Source organism: Ostrinia furnacalis, unplaced genomic scaffold, assembly GCF_004193835.3.
Source record: "Ostrinia furnacalis isolate ACB-3 unplaced genomic scaffold, ASM419383v2 OfSCF0710, whole genome shotgun sequence".
In the NCBI taxonomy this organism is placed as follows: domain Eukaryota; kingdom Metazoa; phylum Arthropoda; class Insecta; order Lepidoptera; family Crambidae; genus Ostrinia; species Ostrinia furnacalis.
The window spans coordinates 3,038,058-3,056,729 of NW_021130949.1; the positions used below are offsets into that span (position 1 = coordinate 3,038,058).

Consider the following 18,672-nt stretch of genomic DNA (forward strand, 5'->3'; position numbering starts at 1 on the left):
ACATAGTCAGGGAGAGGAAGTTTACCATATTTCTCAATATTCACGTGCCTTTTCCATCCACCGACAGGTATTTAACCCCGAAACTGTTATGGCAAAAGTCTACAGGGAAAAGCTCAATTTTTTATCGCTAGGTGGACTGACCTCTCGCTATATTGAGTTTCAAATTTGCACTAGTTTTTTATTTGTTCCCTGAGCTCATCTCATACCTGGCGTTCTTGCTTCCTGCATTTTTCATCCTGCATTAATTAATAACTGGAGAGCGGATAAAATATCATGTAAAGACATTTTTTAATTCCAATGCATCGATCTTTTCGAATGAGGGAATGATAGATAGATTAAAATAGGCCCACTTTAAAGAAAACAGATGAATAACGAATAGGTTACTTTATTTTTAGGTTCATACTAGCTGACCCGGCGAACTTCGTACCGCCTTAGCGTAGAGATTTTCTTAATATTTTTTTCCGTAAGAACCATCCTTGGACTTCCACAAACATTAAAAAAAAAGAATTATCGAAATCGGTTCAGCCGTTCACACGTGATGCCGTGACAACGCGAAACGGGTTTCATTTTTATATACTTATTATATAGATGAAGCAAACTACGAGTGTAATAAAAAAGACACACAGAGACAGGATAGCAAAACAAAACACTGACGGAATGACAATGATCAATGACGCGCAAGCCCTGTCGTCGTGCACATGATGTGCAAATGGTTAGGCTTCTTTTATTTTTTCTTAGACATTTACGCACTAATACCTACGCCAACATCTATTGCGTCAACTTTATTGTTTTGTTGATTGTTTTATTCTTAAAGAAGTAATGTTTTCCCTTTTAATTTTAATGATCCTATTTTATTATAATATTTACTTACTTTATTATAGACATTATCCTTCTTTTGTTTCAGTTAGTTAAAGCAGTGTCAATGTCAAAAGTTATAATTCATTCCTTTAATCCTTCGCCGCTCCTCAAAAACTCGTACAGCCAACATGATTAGTCTATTAAAATGTCGTGAAACAATCGAACTTTTTGGCTTCCCAATCGAGGTGTAGCGGAAGCTCCTTGCCCACCCTCAGGACTCGGCAAACCCGACAATCCCCGAGCGCGCTCCGAACGGAAACGCCGCGATCGCGAAGAACCGAACACAACAGTTGAGAACGAAAGATCGCACCATCACTACGTCTCGTTCATGCGAAAAGTTATTCTCTTCGTCACACTTTATTGTGACTGCAAGTGGAGTGAAACTTTAACTTAAAAAAGTTACATTGAGAACATTCAAAGCGTATTGTGTTCATAATTGTCGGATACCACCTCAATTACGTTCCGGTTTTGTTTGTTTGACAGCGTCGCCGATGCACTAATTGCTGTTTGTGGAGGTAAGCAAAGTTTATTTTAATGCACACTGTATTTGGATTCCATTGAAGTGCACGTCTTTTGTTTTTATTTTAAGCTGAGTATAAACTTCATCATCAATTTGTTTTTTTTTTTTTCTTGAAATGTTTACCTATAAATTCGAAGTAGCTTGAATTTTGTTGCGTTAAAAATATTCTTATCTTATTGATAATACTGAACAAGATCTCTAGAGTTTGTCCACGACAATTTCTTAACACGTTCGCCGACTGAGAATCGAGAGCCGTCATTCATTCCTTTTATCATTGTCGAACAGGCAATAAAAAGGCTACCTTTTGCGTGTTTATGTCTATCGCTCGGCTCATCCGACAAACCGGTTCCCGGCCAGATGATAGTTGTTATTTTTTACTTTTTTCCGAGCCAGTATCTGGGACCGTCACCGAGATATGACAGCAGGATCTAGCACCATCAAGATGGAGATAAAAGCATATTGACGATTGGTGTCTTTTAAGTTTTTATGTTGTCGTTGAAAATGTTAAAACGAAATGGGATATCGAGTAACCCACAGACAGTAACCCATTTTGTATGGATACAAGCAATATTTATTTATTCTACAATGAACAGGGCAGCACATCAGAATATTTACAATATTTACTGCAAAATAGCATTTATTGTAACTAGTAACATTCTACAGTTAAAACTATAATGTGCTGGTTGTCTGATCATTATTATTATTTTCGATAAATTCTTGTCAGGAATTAAAGATTCAAATAATGTCTAGATAGCCTTCTTAGTTTCATTGTTTTATGTTCACCATTTTGCCATTTAAACTTCCATGAAATCACAAGTTTTTAGATTGTTTCACGAAAAAATCATCATCTAACCAGGAACAGACTTGGTAACTCGAATCCAAAAGCATGCAAAATTGATCACGCATCTTAACACGTGATTAGACTAATTTATTCATTGAACGGATTATACACTATTACCGCATCACAGATTTTCATGCTCACGTGAGAATCGACTATTGAATTGATACAATATGATAAAGAAATGGGTTAATGAACCCGACATTTTCCATATTATTCAATGTTTCTCTTATGCGCACATTCATATTATAATTTCTTCATTCTGGTTTAAAAAGTAAAAGAAAATAACATAAAACTTATCTTTATATTAATATGTTAGTGTATTAGTAGTGTTTTATAAAATAACTAGCGGCCGCCCGCGACTTCGTACGCGTGAATCCCGTTTTTCCCGCTAATTCCCGTTCCCGTGGGAATTTCGGGAATTCCTTTCTTAGTGCACCTCTACGGTACCTAAGCTACGTCCCTTCCAAATTTCAAGTGCCTACGTTTAGCCGTTTAGGCTGTGCGTTGATCTGTCAGTCAGTCAGTCAGTTTCTTTCTTCTTCTTCTTTTATATATTTAGATAATGATTCATCCGATCCAATTATCCATTTGCATGTAACACGTAATACACTTCAACTCTTCTAATCTGAACAAGATTAATGACACGAAACTTGCATACTAAAATCGTCCATATTAATCTGATTCTACGAACCGTCGTCTCTATGAATTCATTACCGTCCTCCAGCGATCGGCTCTTTCAAATTAATTAAAATGCTGTCGTCCCGCCGATTGCCTTCCTCAGATAGGAAATTATGAAGCATCACCTCCCAGACAATATTGATAGACTCGGGCCGTTTATAGCCTACCCATAAATAAAGCCTGATCATTTCCGTACACCTTAACTTTATTGAAATGAAACTGCAATCTTCCAAATCCGTCCAACTATTCGTATCAAGGCTGTGTTTTGACGCCATTACTATTGAAATTTATTTAGCCATAATACCCGCTTTGGTAAAGTCAGTTTGAAAACTCGCGTTTTAGATGGTTTGATGGCATAATCAGAGGCCATAAAATTAAACGATGACAATCCTATGAAATATGTTATATGAATTCCTTTGCTCGAATTCTCGATATTTGTTTAAGCTAATAAGTATAGCTACTTATGTTTGTCACAATATTTACGCTACAAGTCGATGACCAATTACGTCCTGTGTAAACATAGATGGTGGTATATCTTTGAGCTGTCGTCTAGTGATAATAATATCATATCCTGTTGACCATTAGGCTTGTCCTGAAGAAATAAACAACAAATTACGTGATATCTCCAGCGCAGGAGTAGATAAGACAGTGCAATGTCCTGAAGATGCGCGCCTTCCTGAGATGTTACTTAGAGCATGCATGTGGGCACTTGATAAGAAATGAACTTTATGAACGAAAATTCACACTTGAGAAAATACCAACGATCGCTATGGTAAAGGTTTCTAAAGGATATTTTTGAGAGAGTGAGTAAATGATTTAGTTGAAGATAAATAATCACGATTGCAAGAAACCATTTGGTATAATAAGAAACATTATTTTCAGACAACTGAAATGGAATAGAAAACTTAACGTTTTATGGAAAACAAAGTCCGATCAATAATTAATTAAAGTAGCAGAGCATGAAATAAAAAAGACAATTGCACGCTAGCTTCAAAGCTCAATAATAAAGGGAAATAAAAGGTACAACAAATTGTATCCAAGCAACCTGCCGCCGGCTCCCCTCGCTTAGCTTGCAAACGAAATGTAAACTGCTTTGTCAGAATCAACAGTAAAAACCGTAGTCTGATTTGTAAATTTGCTTTACTGTACAAGCAATAAAAGCCAATGACCATATTTTTCGCTTCTGTTCTGCTACTTAATTGATTCAAATCTTAACGCATGTTAAATTAATTTGATAGTGAAACCATCCAATTATATTACCCACCAATTATATGAGAAACTAGCGGCCGCCCGCGACTTCGTACGCGTGGATCCCGTTTTACCCCCCTCATCTATATTACGCGGTTTAGATTTTTTCATACAAATGTTTTTTCCCGTTAACTCCCGTTCCCGTGGGAATTTTGCAANAACTCGAAATTCGTTTGATTGTGGTATACCCAAGAACAGGTGTTGATAGCACTAGCAACAATGTACCTACTCAAGAAAATCAATATTAGTTATTTTAGAACTGTATTTGGAACTAGATCACGTCCAACGCCTTAAAAATAGTAAGCCTGACCTAAAGACGTATTTTAAACGGAATCGGAATCGGTTCAAAATTTTGGTTCATTTGTGTTAGGGTTGATTGTCATTCCTTCGTTTCAAACAACATAGACTATCGCACGTGTATTCTTACGTTTGTCACTTTAAACACGGTAATACTATCATACAGTATTGTAACTTCATATAAACGGACGAAACGCGAGCTTTTCTTCGAAATTCAAATCTCGGTATGCGCTCGACATGCAAAAGTCGGGGGTGTCGCGAATGTGCCACAGTAATAAACTGAAGATGTGTTGTTTTGTAAACAGTAAGTGTTGTTTTTATAAAAAATAATTACAAGTACCTAATTATACAGTGTGTTAGGTAAATGGGCTTATAAGCCGACACTAGCCCATATTAACATTATTTAGTCAGTGATATCATATTTTTTTTTAATTTTCATACAAAATAAAATTTATAAAATCAGATTTGTATGAAAATTAAAATGATTAAAATGCTGATATAAAATTTCTGACTTCACCATACCATTTATATGCACACGTTAACATGGGCTAGTGTCTGCTTATAAACCCATTTACCCAACACTGTAAATCAAGCATTTTGTACGCCTCGGTCGAGGAGCATACATTTTACGGTCGCAAATTTATAAGATTTGTTACTAAATCTTGACACAATTTTTTTTTAGTTAATAGGTACATCTACTAATGACAAGACAACATGCATTTTATCCTACTTCATTCACAAAGTATTTTGTTTGTCAAAATAAAATAAAAAATTACAATCACAAATACACTCACAAAACTAGATAGAAATTCTAAGTAGGCAGATGTAGTGAAAATAGGGTCTGCAGGTGGGCAGCCCTATCGCATGTTGTCATAGGGTGACGTACCGCTCGGCTGTTGACATTTATTTCAAAAATATGGCCGAGTTGGAATACTGTATAGATAGTATTACCGTGCTTTAAACTACGATTACAAAAAATTACTTAATTGAAATCGATTCAAAATCTCGGAAACTGAATCAAAATCGAAACTACTTTCTTATCCGACCGTACCTGTGTCGGAAGTATTTAGACCAGAGGGAACGGCAACAGTACGGATACCTGCCGATGTGGGGGTGGCCAGTTATATAAATAATGCGCTAATTTCAACGGCCGAGCCATTTGCTAACCGGGTTGCAGTCAGAATCGAATTAGACAATAAATATACTCTGGACAGCAGTAATAAAGTTCAGATTGCAATCATTTCATTTGCAAGCCAGGTCGGTGGTTAGGACAGGAAAGGCATTTCAAACGTGTTCCCGAAATAATTTTTGTTTGTCAAGTGGCTGATTCTGATTACTCATACGATTCACTATACGGCTAAAATTATAACTGAAGATAATTTCTTCTTTCTTTTTGGTCCATTTAAGAATAAAGAAAGAGCATAATGGATTTTATCAGTATGAAGAAAATTTCACGGCATGAAAATCCATAAATACTTAGATGAATTAGTAACTTCTCTGTATCTGTATTTAACTTAGCCAACATTTTGTTAATATCAAAATTTAACCCAAGAGATTTTAATTAATCTTATCGAATTCAAACTTTGACACCGTGTATTTTTGCTTATTGATCAGATTTAGAAAACGATTTCCCGCGGTGTGATTCTTCGCTATTAACATAGAAACGTGCTCGTAGTGTCTCCAAAGTACGAGTAAGTGGAACGTACAATACTGTAGGTAGTTGGCATACGGCAGGCGTGACATTCGACAAGACCGGAATCCTGTCATGTCAAATTTATGCCGGTTGCAACACTGCCCCTTCGGCAGAACTGAATACGGAATAAGTTTGGTAATAAAATATGCTCTTTCTTTCTTTCAGCTGCTATTGTTGTATTTTTTGCATGTTATTATGTTCTTTGAAGGCTCTTTTGACTATTAAGGGTATAATTTCGATTTTCCTTTTTGCTGTGTAGTTGCTTTTTTAATTGAGTAGGTAAGTATCCCAAGTTCTTCAGCAATTTTATGTTGAATATCTACTAGTAGTTACACTAAGATTAAAATACTACGCCTAGCTACGATATGCCTTTTTTGTCTGTGATAAAAAAGCGCCTAGTCGTTGGTAGAAATTCCAATCTTTTAAGTCTAATGTAGTGAGCATTAATGTTTAAAATCAAAATATTATAACCACAAGTGTCAGCAGGTAAATCTGATTAAACTGTTGATAGACATGTTAAAGCTCAACTAATAAAACCCCGTCATTCATCACTGTTGTCACTATTTGGAAAAGTCTGTAGGCAATTACCGAGGATAGTAAAGGATAACGGGTTTTAACACTAAATTTTGCTACTATCAACTTAGAGTTTATATTCCCTTGTGACATCCCGAGGAGTTAAGGAGCAGTGAACTTTGTAAGTGTTCTCTTCAACACACCTGAGGTTAGACAAACCATTAGTTCCGACCGTTTATACTTCCAACTCGTAGACACATCACTATTGTCTAACACATTTTTTCCATTTCGGTTATGGTCTCACTTTTCAACCTTATTCCATTACATTAATTTCCTTATTCGTCCCACGATCAAGACGTTTCAAAATTCTGAAATCAAAAGTACTGAATGTAGAAATACTTAGACTAAAACAATATTAATGTAAGAGTGCTTTTAATAATGATAGTGTAAATGAAACATGTATTGGTTAAAGTGGACGCAAAATTGAGTTGTACGAAGTCAAAACAAACCTTTTTACATCACTCATTTACCACATCAACAAAAACCATCGGTGACGTAACTTTAATTATGGGAAGAAAAAATATCATAACTAAGTTTTTTAAGACTAGCATGGAAATCACGTTTAGAATTTTCGGCGAGTCATTGAAGCAATAACATGAAGATTGCATGGTAATTGGTTTTCGATCATGAGAGTGTAGCAGGTATGTACCTATAATAGGTATCAATTTGTTCGTCGCTCCTCGTCGATTGATTTTCGTAATAACCTAGGAGCCAAAGTAAACAGTGAATCGTGTACTAAATCTGAAAATGAAATCTTAATAGGTAACTATCAAATTCTCTATTTCAATGAATCACAAAAACAAATCAGAACATGTTCAAAAATAAATTTACGACTTTTCGGTTATTGCCAATGACTTTTTTCGATTTAAGTTTAAAATGAAATTATTACATCAAAAGCCAATTTTACTTTTATGAATCACTCAACAAGAACCTATCAATAGTGTTTGCTACTAATTTGATCGCAAGAAGTAAAAATATAACTTTAAAATGTTATATTTTGAACACCATTGTTTTCTATTTTTACTCTTACAATTTTGGTTATTTTAAGACAGCGGCCACATAATGGTCTCCTGTCATAAAGCCGTTACGGTGACTGTGACGGGTTGGTAATTAACGAATTAGTTCCACTATTTCATTAATTGCCTGGGATTTTTCTGTTGGATGATGTCTCTTTGAGGTTCTAAAGATATTCATTTCATTACGGATAGTTTTTTTTGACGAAGTATAATAAGTGACTATTACTTACTCAAACACTTTCTGGAGTGTTTGTATAGTTTTATTTACTGCATCATATTGCTGTATTATCATTATCCTTTACCGTCCGTAATTTTTTACCTTATTATTGGACTGTCCCGTTAAGGGATTATTTATTTCTCTTAGTTTTCCTTTGACATCAATTCGATCCTGAAGTACTGTTTGATGAAACATATAAGTTTTATAAAGCTTAATAGTTTTAGCGAACTGCTTCAGTGGACGTCGTTTGACGAAAATAACGAAAGAACCTGCTTCAAAAACCACTATAGTAGGTAGCACACTTGTCTTCTACACGTTTAGCAATTTGTGGTTTTTGTAAAGACCGACGCAGTTGTTGCGCTGAAGGTATTGTCAGTTAGATTAAGGGCGGGCAATAAAAACCGATGGCTTTTATTAACTAGCTTTTGTTACTACGACTAAAGTATTCTTATGTTTTGCCTACGCAATAGGGACAGAATCTTACAATAATTGATTTCTTATAAAACCTAGTTTGCTTTACTTATTATGACAATAGCTTTTCCCGCGATTTCACTCTTATCTACTGCTACTGTCTGTACATATTGTGTTTTTGAAATATTGTCAAATTATAGATTATTCACCTCAAATTCCAGTTTTAAATATCAAAACGACGTTTCTACATTTTAAGAGGTCATTCATCTTGCTCATGCAAACCTAAAATTAGAAGATGTGAATGAGCCAACCGCCACGTGCTAATGAACTAAAGCATTCCTCTTACCAGAAAAATACGATTACCTTCATAAATGTGAAACTTAATAGTTACCTAATAGGTATCTCAAAGACGTCTTAACGATCAAGAAGATCCTATTCTAAGAGAAGTGGGCCTAACTGATGGAAATTATGATGTTTGGTTTGTTTTGGACAATGGGAAGTAATGAGTATCTATAATTAAAACGGTGTCAGTTGTTGAACTGTTGTGATGATAATCGTGAAACCATTTTAAAAACAAGAATTTTGTGTCTAAAATCTCTGGCAACACTCCATTCATTTGTTTTTAGAAGAGAAATAGTTCATTTGCCTTCTTCGGGAAACCACACACAGCTACGATATTAAGATCTTCCAATGTTGATAAAATGACGCCTAAATCTAAGAAGAAACCGCCTAAGAAGTCGCCTTCTCAGCCTTTGTTTCAACGCTAACCCAATTACAAATTCAAGATTTTAGTCGCCGAAAGCACAGTTAATTAAAAAGCGGCTCTTCAGTTAGAGCTTTACATCTGTCAAGAAACCTAACGTACTTTAGGAACCCATTACTCTTCAGGTAGAGCCTGACCACTAAGAAACCTCAGGTACATAACCAACAAATTACTGTACCTATAGTCTAGCTCTGACACGTTGATGGTAGGGTTCAACAGAAGTCAGAGCTTCGTAGGTCGCGACAAATCACCGTCATTAGTCCCTGGCTAAGCATCATTAAGCTCTCGGGAACGAGGCTCTACATAGCTCCATACTCGTTGAGCACTGGCAGCAGACACTCCAACGTATAATAGCTAAACTTGTGGTAATTGCTCGAGTTGCATCGCCATTATTCCCGTAAAAAATGTGACATTGACGTGACCATGCTGTAATGGCACGCGGTTTTTGGAAATGTCAAATGCGTTGCAGCACGTGATGAAACTGCGCACGCACTATATAGTAAATTTATACTGATTTAGAACGGACTCAAATTGAAATACAAGTTCTCCAGACATAACATTTTGAAACACTCAAAGTGAGCTGTTATTTTAACGACTCAGACACAAATCAAGCAACTTGAATTATTTCAGAACATGGGAACAGTTGCTGTATTAATTGCGGCAAACAATAACATTCTTTGATCCAAATACGAAGTGATATTTTAATATAATGCTCGTATCACACTAATGTCTAAGGCAGACCTTGATGGGTCGAGGACCACGTTACTATTAGGTATTGTTTAAATTAATACGTACAGCGACATCAGATTAAACATTTTTGTTGAAAAATAGAACTTATTACAACAGATGCTATAGTGTTTAGTTTAATGTGCCGCAGTTAGTACACACATACCACCTGCAATGTTATTAGATTAAGGTAGGTCCTCCTAATAAGGTCCTACGTGTTTTTAAAACTCACTTATTGATGTAAATTTATGGGAATACATATTTTATTATTTCTCATTTTATTATTGTGTGAGCTTTAATATGCAGCTTTCAGGCTTATTTATTTGAATTTTTTTAGGTACGAGTATTTATAGTTTATTGAATTTTGCTAATCTAAGTGCATTAGGTACTCGATTTGAGGTAACTTACTAAACAATGTTACTTACACGTAGAAAAATAATGTCAAACTTTAATAAATTACAAAATTCCCAAAAGTTATTAACCAAATAAACCTAATGGAGGTTTTAACGTAAAGGTCACATTGAAAAACTTCACCTAATCGTATGAATAAAATATTAGATTACCTTTCACGGATTAGATCCTGCGTCACAAACTTTTTTACAAAACACATACTAAGGTAATTATTTACCTTCTAAATAAGCTACTGCGTATACATTTTAAAAGGGAATTTATGTCCCAAATATACGAAGGTTTCTTTTGTTACCAAAAGTCGAAGAAAGTAAGACATTTTGTTTAATATTTTACCTTTTAGATGACGGTTTTGCGAATGAATAATTTAACAATATCTGCTATCGTCTGACAATTTTGCTATTTAAATTAGCAATGATAATAATAAAAGAAATTAGAATAACTTATTAAAAATAAGTAAATCATTTATTACTTAATACAAATTTTATTGTTCAAGGCTCACCAGTGAGTTGCATGGCATCCAACGTGTTAACTTGGTACGACGTCGTTTGTAGACAAATGCATGGTCTGAAATCCATCTAAATAATATTCACTCTGAATATAATTATTATTAATGTTAATGTTTTTAATTTAAGTCCTAGTACAGGCTGCCAGCAGGTCATCTTACCCCGTAATTTTTAATTTTTGAATCAAGCCCTAAATCGTTGGAGCCATATTTGAGTCTTTTGAAACATAAAAAGACCATAGCCGCAATGCCTGTAGACAATGTAACATTGATTTTAATACCACAAAGTAGTCCATACATAATATGCTAGTAAACGAAGTTTTACCGAAATCCAATAAACGTTTCATCGTCTAACTAAAGATACTTTGTACCAATTGTATCTACGGGTCGCACAAAGCAGGTCAGCTTAAACCTAACAACTTTGAATCCTAGTCATCGTTAAAACCTAACATGATCAGGCTGCCTTAAATTAATTACGCTAGATTATTCAAGCTAGTCTCAGGCCAGTCTAGCGTTTAGAAAGCTAGGGCGGAAGGGAGGTGTGGCCGAGGGGACAGGTAATGCGATTTAACTCTGCACCTTCCGCAGAAGCAGGGTGACCTGCAACTTGATAAAGCATTTTAATGTCAACAGGTTAGCAGAGTTAGAAAGGTTAGTTACATTAATAATGAACGAATAGACGCTTTTTGAACTATTTAAACATTCAACCGGTTGAGGTATGAAATAAGTTAGTAGTTTGTGATCAAAAGGGATACAGTAAGTCACCCAAACTTAAGCCCTATACTGTAATGATCGAATATTTTAGTGTATATTGGTGTTTTAGATAGAACCTGCTACCCATTCAGCCCTACAAGCTCTTTTGGGTATTGGTAATAAAAATTCGTAAATGAAGAGGATAATATAATAAATCTTATTCTTCATGCTTTTGGCTCACAATAAAGTTTTAATGATGCTTAAAATAATGTTTGAAACCAAACTCGTTCGGGCGATAACACGGGCAGAAATAAATATACCTAACTACTGAGATAGCAAAAAATCATGGAGTCTGGCAAAAAAATTTCAAACCTGTGTGATGAATTTTCTTTACTTCTGCTATCTGGTATTAAATACATTAACATGTTTAGTGAATACGAACATACCCGCGTATTTTTACATGCAACCACCTATTAATATAAAGTGGTCTATTTTGCAGCATTCTGGTATAACCTGATACATCAATGTTTAAAATATAAAACTAGTTTTACTATCCTTGCAAGTTACTTTTAGTAAATCATTACTCAGAGCTGTCCCACGTAGGCAATTAAAAAATAAATTATTCCTATTATCTTACCAATTACCGGCAAATAAACAGAGCTTGTGATATGGTTACTAAATAACAGTTAATAAAGTTAAAATTTAGTTAATAACTTCACTACTTTATTTAAAAATGTTCATGCTTAAGTTGGGTTGCACCATCTTACTTTAACTTTGATAAACATTCAAATTCTGTCAAACTCTATACAAAAAGCGCTTGTTATCGTTATAGTTCCGGTCAAAGTTAGGTGGTGCAACTCAGCCCCACTAACATTTGTCTCCCGCAGGACAACTATGAAGATGTAGTAACGTAAACATGTAGGTAGTTGATGTGCTGAACCACCAGCCAACCAACCAATTGTTGTACCAGTTAAAGTCTTGGTACCACTTTACTGAAAACTGTTGTCATGAGTACTGACTTCNGTGACTTCTTTTATATTGTTTACGTTTATCACATAACTTTCTAGCTTTTTTATATTGCCTGTTATATCTTTAGTTACGAGTAGAACTCCAAAGACTTTGAAAGTTAAAGCTTGTGTAATAATTTACATTTACCATTTTAGAATACATCCGTCTACGGCTTTTTTTTAACAACTTCACAATAATTTCGTAGAGTGAACATTTTAGTTTTGAACTGGAATGTCTTTATTTGCTGTGTCATCCCATAAGAGGCGAGGTCGAATTACTAACAACAATATGAGTTACCATGAAAACGTGAGGTAATGTACATACCTTGAGCTTTATAACTTAAATTGTGTGTACTTCGTACTACTTCCTAGCGTTAAGTAGTTGCTTGCTTTTTTATTGTGAGTAGCTGGACTCGTTTAAATAAAACTGGGACCACCATAATGCTGGTTTTCATTTTCCATAAGTAGACACTACGAGACGTGTGCCTTATAAACAAAAGTATCACACTTAATATCTTGACGCCATCGTTACTATCAGGTCTTGTCTCCACTGCAGAAGAATACCTAGTCCCCTCTAATTTATTACAAGCAAATAAAGGATGGTTCGTTGATTTGGTAAATGTCGTGGGAACAGCGCAGAATCAGTCGTTAAGGTAATCATTGGTCCCGAGTCTTTTGTCCAGCTGTGGACGTCTTATGGTTGAATCAAACGAAGGGATTATTTTTAGGAGAAAAACAAGGTACCTTCAAAACATTGTGTGATTGCAACCTTCATGACTCCTTAGGTCACCGCGTCGTGCTTCAACACTCCTTGTGAGCTCTCTGTGACTAAAAAAGTAAAGAAACGGCAAACATCACAAAGTGCGACGTCTACATTCTGATTAGCGACGTGATGTCACATTGTCCGATTGTTTACAATCACTTCTTACGGATTCTACAAACAAAGCCCACGAAACGCTTACGTCGTGAGTATTACGAATTTACGAGGCACAAGTCATCGTTAAAATTAAATAATGCTAATGCTGAATTGGCTGCAAACGTAGCAACAATTTATTTTACTTTTGAAATAAATCGCAGAAATATATTTACATTAACACAAAACCTATTTATTTTTGAGATTTATGTTACTCTCCCATCCGAAGCGTGAAAATACTTGCCAAACCAAATAGCAATTTCCATTTCGGAGGATCAACGAAACCCTATGATGAGCATCCACAATTTCACCTGAATATTACAATCTCATTCTGGAATCGAATTTGTTCACGTGCGAGAAATCCCGCCTGACACCGATCTTAGAAGTTCACTTAGAGCGTTAAGCCTTCGATGGAATTTGAATACTGATTGCATTGCTGAGGGTGTGATGGTGATTTGTTGTTTCGGGTAGGAAAAGCAGTAATGGATGATGAAATACTCGATGTAACAGCGGCGAGTGCCGAAGTAATATTCGTCGGTGGTGACCACGAAGCGTCGCAATAACTTTAGTTCAGTGCCGCGTTCTCGAAGTGGCGAACGTATCGACGCTCTTCCGAATAGTCTCCTATCATTAAAAGGCGTTTGATAAGTTAACACTCGCGTAAATATTGGTCTAAAGTGGATGTTTATATTGATCGTGCACTTAGTAAGTTAAGTGTAGTGTCTTCGATATTTAAGGATAAAACTTGGAAGCCTGAAAACCTTCTTTGAACTTTGAAGGTACGTCTCGGTCAACTTTGATCTACTTTTTTCGTTCTAAGATTCTACCAAATAAAAGATCTGAAGCAATAGAATTTGTGTACAAAGAAAGAAAGAAAGAAACATCTTAAAACATTAGGTATTCGTAGTGAAGCAATGTCTGCTATGGAGAAACAGGTTTGGCCTCTCCTTAAGTTTTGTTATGCATTATTACTTGCTTTATCAAATTGATGGTAATATAACGCATAATTAATTATCAAATTAAACTGGTTATACTCAATAGTATTCTACTACCTACTTACCATTCAAATTTTTTGTCACATTAGTGAGTATAATAATTAGTGTTTGGTTTCACAACAGTAATTTCTGTTAACAATCCAATAAAATTTCTTCTTGCAAAGAATCATAAGTTTTACAAGGTCTTGAGATTTATTACTAACACAACGTTAACGCCTTGATAAATTCAAATATATTCAATAAATTTTGACTATATTTTAAGAATTACATAGTCGTAAATCTTATTGACAAGTGCCGTTCTTTTAATAATATCTGATGATGACGACACCATAAAACCTCGATGTCCCATCGAACCTGATGACAGTGAATCACTATGAGATCATTGCAATCTAAGTAGGTACGGTGTGTTAACCTAAACACTGTGTCATCTTTGGTAAAGTTGAAGACTATTAAAAAGCTATCGGTTTTTTACCCATTAATTTGTTTTTCTTTTATATCTGGACCACCGAGTATTGTACATTTGTTGATAAAAAAATCATACGTTTGGATACTTCAACTGAATAATTTCCCAATCGAAATTGTCATTTCTTGCAAATATGAAACGGTATACAATTTATCTTCCTTAAATGTCTCTTCAAATGCTTTTCTATCACAAAAACGGGAAATTATCCAAATGGAAGCTGTAACCGAAAAGATGTCTCAAAGATGAATGATGGATTGAAGAAGAAATTCTTATCCTCCAATACTGAAGTTATTTTGTGTTTTGGGGGATTTTTATATACCTTGGTACCTACAAGAAAGCCTTTTAATCTTATTTATAGTTTAGATGAAACATTACAAAGAAGAACAACATCAAAACACGTACGATAATTGCAAAGCTATAGAAGTCACGGGCAAAAGTTGTCTAAAAAATATAAAAGACCTTTAAAGGTCGACTCCGAACGCATCAGCATATTCCTTGCTATGAGTCATGATGTTGCTGTAGTAGCAATGGTTAACATAAATCAAAACAAAGGTACCGGAGATAAATTGCCATTCTCATTTCAAGTTACTGCTCGAAATTGCTTTACACTGTATGAACTATGTTGGAATGTTAACTTACATTCCATCAAATTACAACTTGTCATATTACAAGCTCTTGTTTATAGTGCAGTGCATGTATGTAATGGTATGTATGAGTCAAATCTTGCAAGATGAATTAGACCCAATTCCTGACAACCTATTGAGCTGAAATCTTTCATAATGTACCTAATTTGGATTACCGACATAATAATACACAATGATAATGATGTCATAGAGCTGGTCAGATGATGGAGCCGGGAGGTGGCCTTAAAAAAATAATTTTAATATCAATTTACATTTGGACAATTTGGAATACTTGACAATCGTCCGTTTTTTAATCACAAATACGACTTACTGCCACCTGTGAAAGGCTATCTTCGCCCAAGGGAGTTTGGCAATGCATCGTTGACCTTTCAGAAACCTGTACCAGACTTTTGAAGGCCCCGTGTTGTAACGCAAAGAAAGGCTCAACAGGATTTTATTGTTTCATTTCAGTGGAAGAGAATTTCCAATTCAAACTTCATTTTACAAAAATAAGACAATTAATTAGTATCTGACTAGAACTGAACTAACGGGAGACTAGACTTTTTGCTGCCTAAGTCTTAAATATAATAAATTTAATAAGGCAAAATATCTTGATAATGATCTTGACCTTGCGCCTCTTGGAGCATGACCGTCAAGCATCATGATAAATGATTAACAACATGTTATATTGTGTCTATATCAACACAGTGCTGCTACAAGTATTATTTTTCTCTAATACGTCACGTATCATGAACTCCAATTTTTTGGTCGAGTGACTAATCACTTTAGATTTCGAAACAAATCGACTCCAAATTTAGATTCTCATTGTAATCTAGCATCGTTTATACTATCAAACGCAAAGTTTACTATACTAAAAGCATACTTATCGTAACCCACTAAATCATCATTAAATTGCTCTCGGAATATCAGAAGTTCAGTGAACGGAGAAATTTATAATCGTATGTTATTTACTTCCAAGATCAAAGGAGAACCATTGTGTGTTATTACTAGTTTTTTATCTCGTTCCCTTCATTCTGTTGATGCTTCCCTATAAGTGGTTTTAGAAACAAATAAAAGAGAGCAAAATACGTGAGAAAGTAAATGCGTTACAAATGAATCATCTTCTTTGTAATCGAACGTCGTTACAGTAATTACCTCCGGTTATGTGCAAGGCGATTTCTAAGATAACGTCGCAACACTGCCTTTATCGTGTCTCCTACTGTTTTCATAAATCTTAATGGTTTATCGAGAATTCTCAGGGACGAGACGGTTTTATTGAACAACGCTAATTAGAATAGATTTACGACTGGTATCTACTTTCGAATTAAAAGAAATATCTTTAAATCTAAGTACTATTTCTTGTATTAAAGTAAACGAAACACTAGCTCTCTACAGATGTTTTCTAAAGCAACATTGAAAATTGGTCCCAGAGGAATAAAGCATTGTCTCTTTCTACAAAATAATAATAATCTATTTTGAAGAAAAAAAATAGGTAGAACCATCAAGATAATGCTTGACAGTAAGTTTAGGAAGTTGATACTGCATCATTTGACAGCATATAAAACATGAATACCCAAACATTGCACACAGATTAGCTAATACGAGTACTTAAATGTAATCTGACAGTCGACTTTCACTGAAAGCAATATGTCACGACGAATGCGGGAATCGCCACCATATCGAATCGCACAGATCACGGAGATCATTGCACTAGAAAGTAAAACGGATTTCCAAGTATTATTTTAAACACTTTTCCTATTGTTCTCGATAATAGTGTTTGGTACGTTAATAATAATTTATAGTATTATTTACTACTATAAAGGACAAACTCGTTTCATTCTTTTTTTCGGTTGCAAATCAAGGAGTAACTATGCAATGAATTAATACAAAAGCTATATTTTTTGGTTCGGATTCCACTCGAGGCAGTCTTCCTAATTTTATGATTTTTCAATTTCAAGTCAAGGAACCTGGCTGCACAAGAGTTGCAGAGGTGGGAAATAGTTCCTTCTAAATGATATTTCAGTGCTTAGGTTAATATTTATAAAATTTAGTTCCTCGCATGAAATGCATGTAATATTGTGATATTTATTTTTAATACACCCAAGAATCAATTAAATAAGTGTAACGGTAGATCGTCAATGGTCACGCCCACACGTCCAATAAAATGATTAAGTAAAATAGTGTAAATTATTCACATACTTTCATCATGACATAATCATTGTTGTTTACCGAGAAATGGTATTGTAATTGATACCAATTTAGTAGGTTAGGTGTCAGGTTTAATCTATGTCAGCTATTTAAGACTTTATGACCATAACGGTAAACAATAAATTATATTTTTATTCATAACTAGCTGACCCGGCGAACTTTGTTCCGCCTTAATGGCAATAAATAAGCAGACTTTTTTTTAATTTCGAACGGGATAAAAAGTATCCTATGTCCTTCTCCTGGCTCTAAACTACCTCCCTGACAATTTTCAGCTAAATCGGTTCAGCCGTTCTTGAGTTATAAGCGAAGTAACTAACACGACTTTCTTTTATATATATAGATGTGTTATTGTTTTAGGTAGTGATGCGAAAATAATGCTTGCTTTGTGATCGATAGAGATATAAAGAATAGTTTCGTTTTAATCAACTATGTTATAGTGTCGCATTGTCTTAAGTCGTTTTGTAATTTTAATTAATACCATGATTGAAACGTTAATTACTCATTGATCCACTTTATTATTACGTCTTAATCAGTTACTCAATCTGCTGACCGCATAACTAAATTCTTAAGTAGGACGATTAAACATTTGATCAACAATACAGTATTTCTGAGTCATCTTTAATGAACAAAATTCTTCTTTAAAAAGGCGACATGCTTGATTTAATTATAACATCACTTCCACTTACCTTTAAAAATGTCTTTAGTTGTAATAGAAATAAATGATTGTAAGGCTTGTATACTGATACGATTGCAATTTTTGAAACAATAACTAAAATAAAAGCATCTCTCCTATTTGTCGTCGTCATTGTTAGTTACAATGTGTTACAACTTTGTAACATTCTAAAAGTGACTGTTCTGTTATACCCTATACCAATCTTTTACAGCACATTTCGGTTTGACATCAGTTACAATCGAAAGCACATCAGTCTACACGTTTTCGTTGCCAAATTACTATTACAAACAGTGTCAACTTGATGTGCTACCTACCTATACCTTAAGGTTTATCTTTAATAGCT

General features: G+C 34.7%; 1 protein-coding gene across 2 annotated transcripts in view; it reads left to right on the top strand.

The window, feature by feature from the left end:
* The first annotated feature begins 1,128 nt into the window (after window positions 1-1,128).
* Window positions 1,129-18,672, top strand: part of LOC114349823 (uncharacterized) — a 54,140-nt gene continuing 36,596 nt past the window's right edge. Inside the window, exon 1 of one of the 2 annotated variants that reach the window (XM_028300382.1) lies at window positions 1,129-1,373. The gene's annotated coding sequence lies outside the window, so the exon portion shown is untranslated. Of the gene's footprint in view, window positions 1,374-13,948; window positions 14,147-18,672 lie in introns of those variants that run through there. The other variant, XM_028300383.1, reaches the window with a different exon arrangement.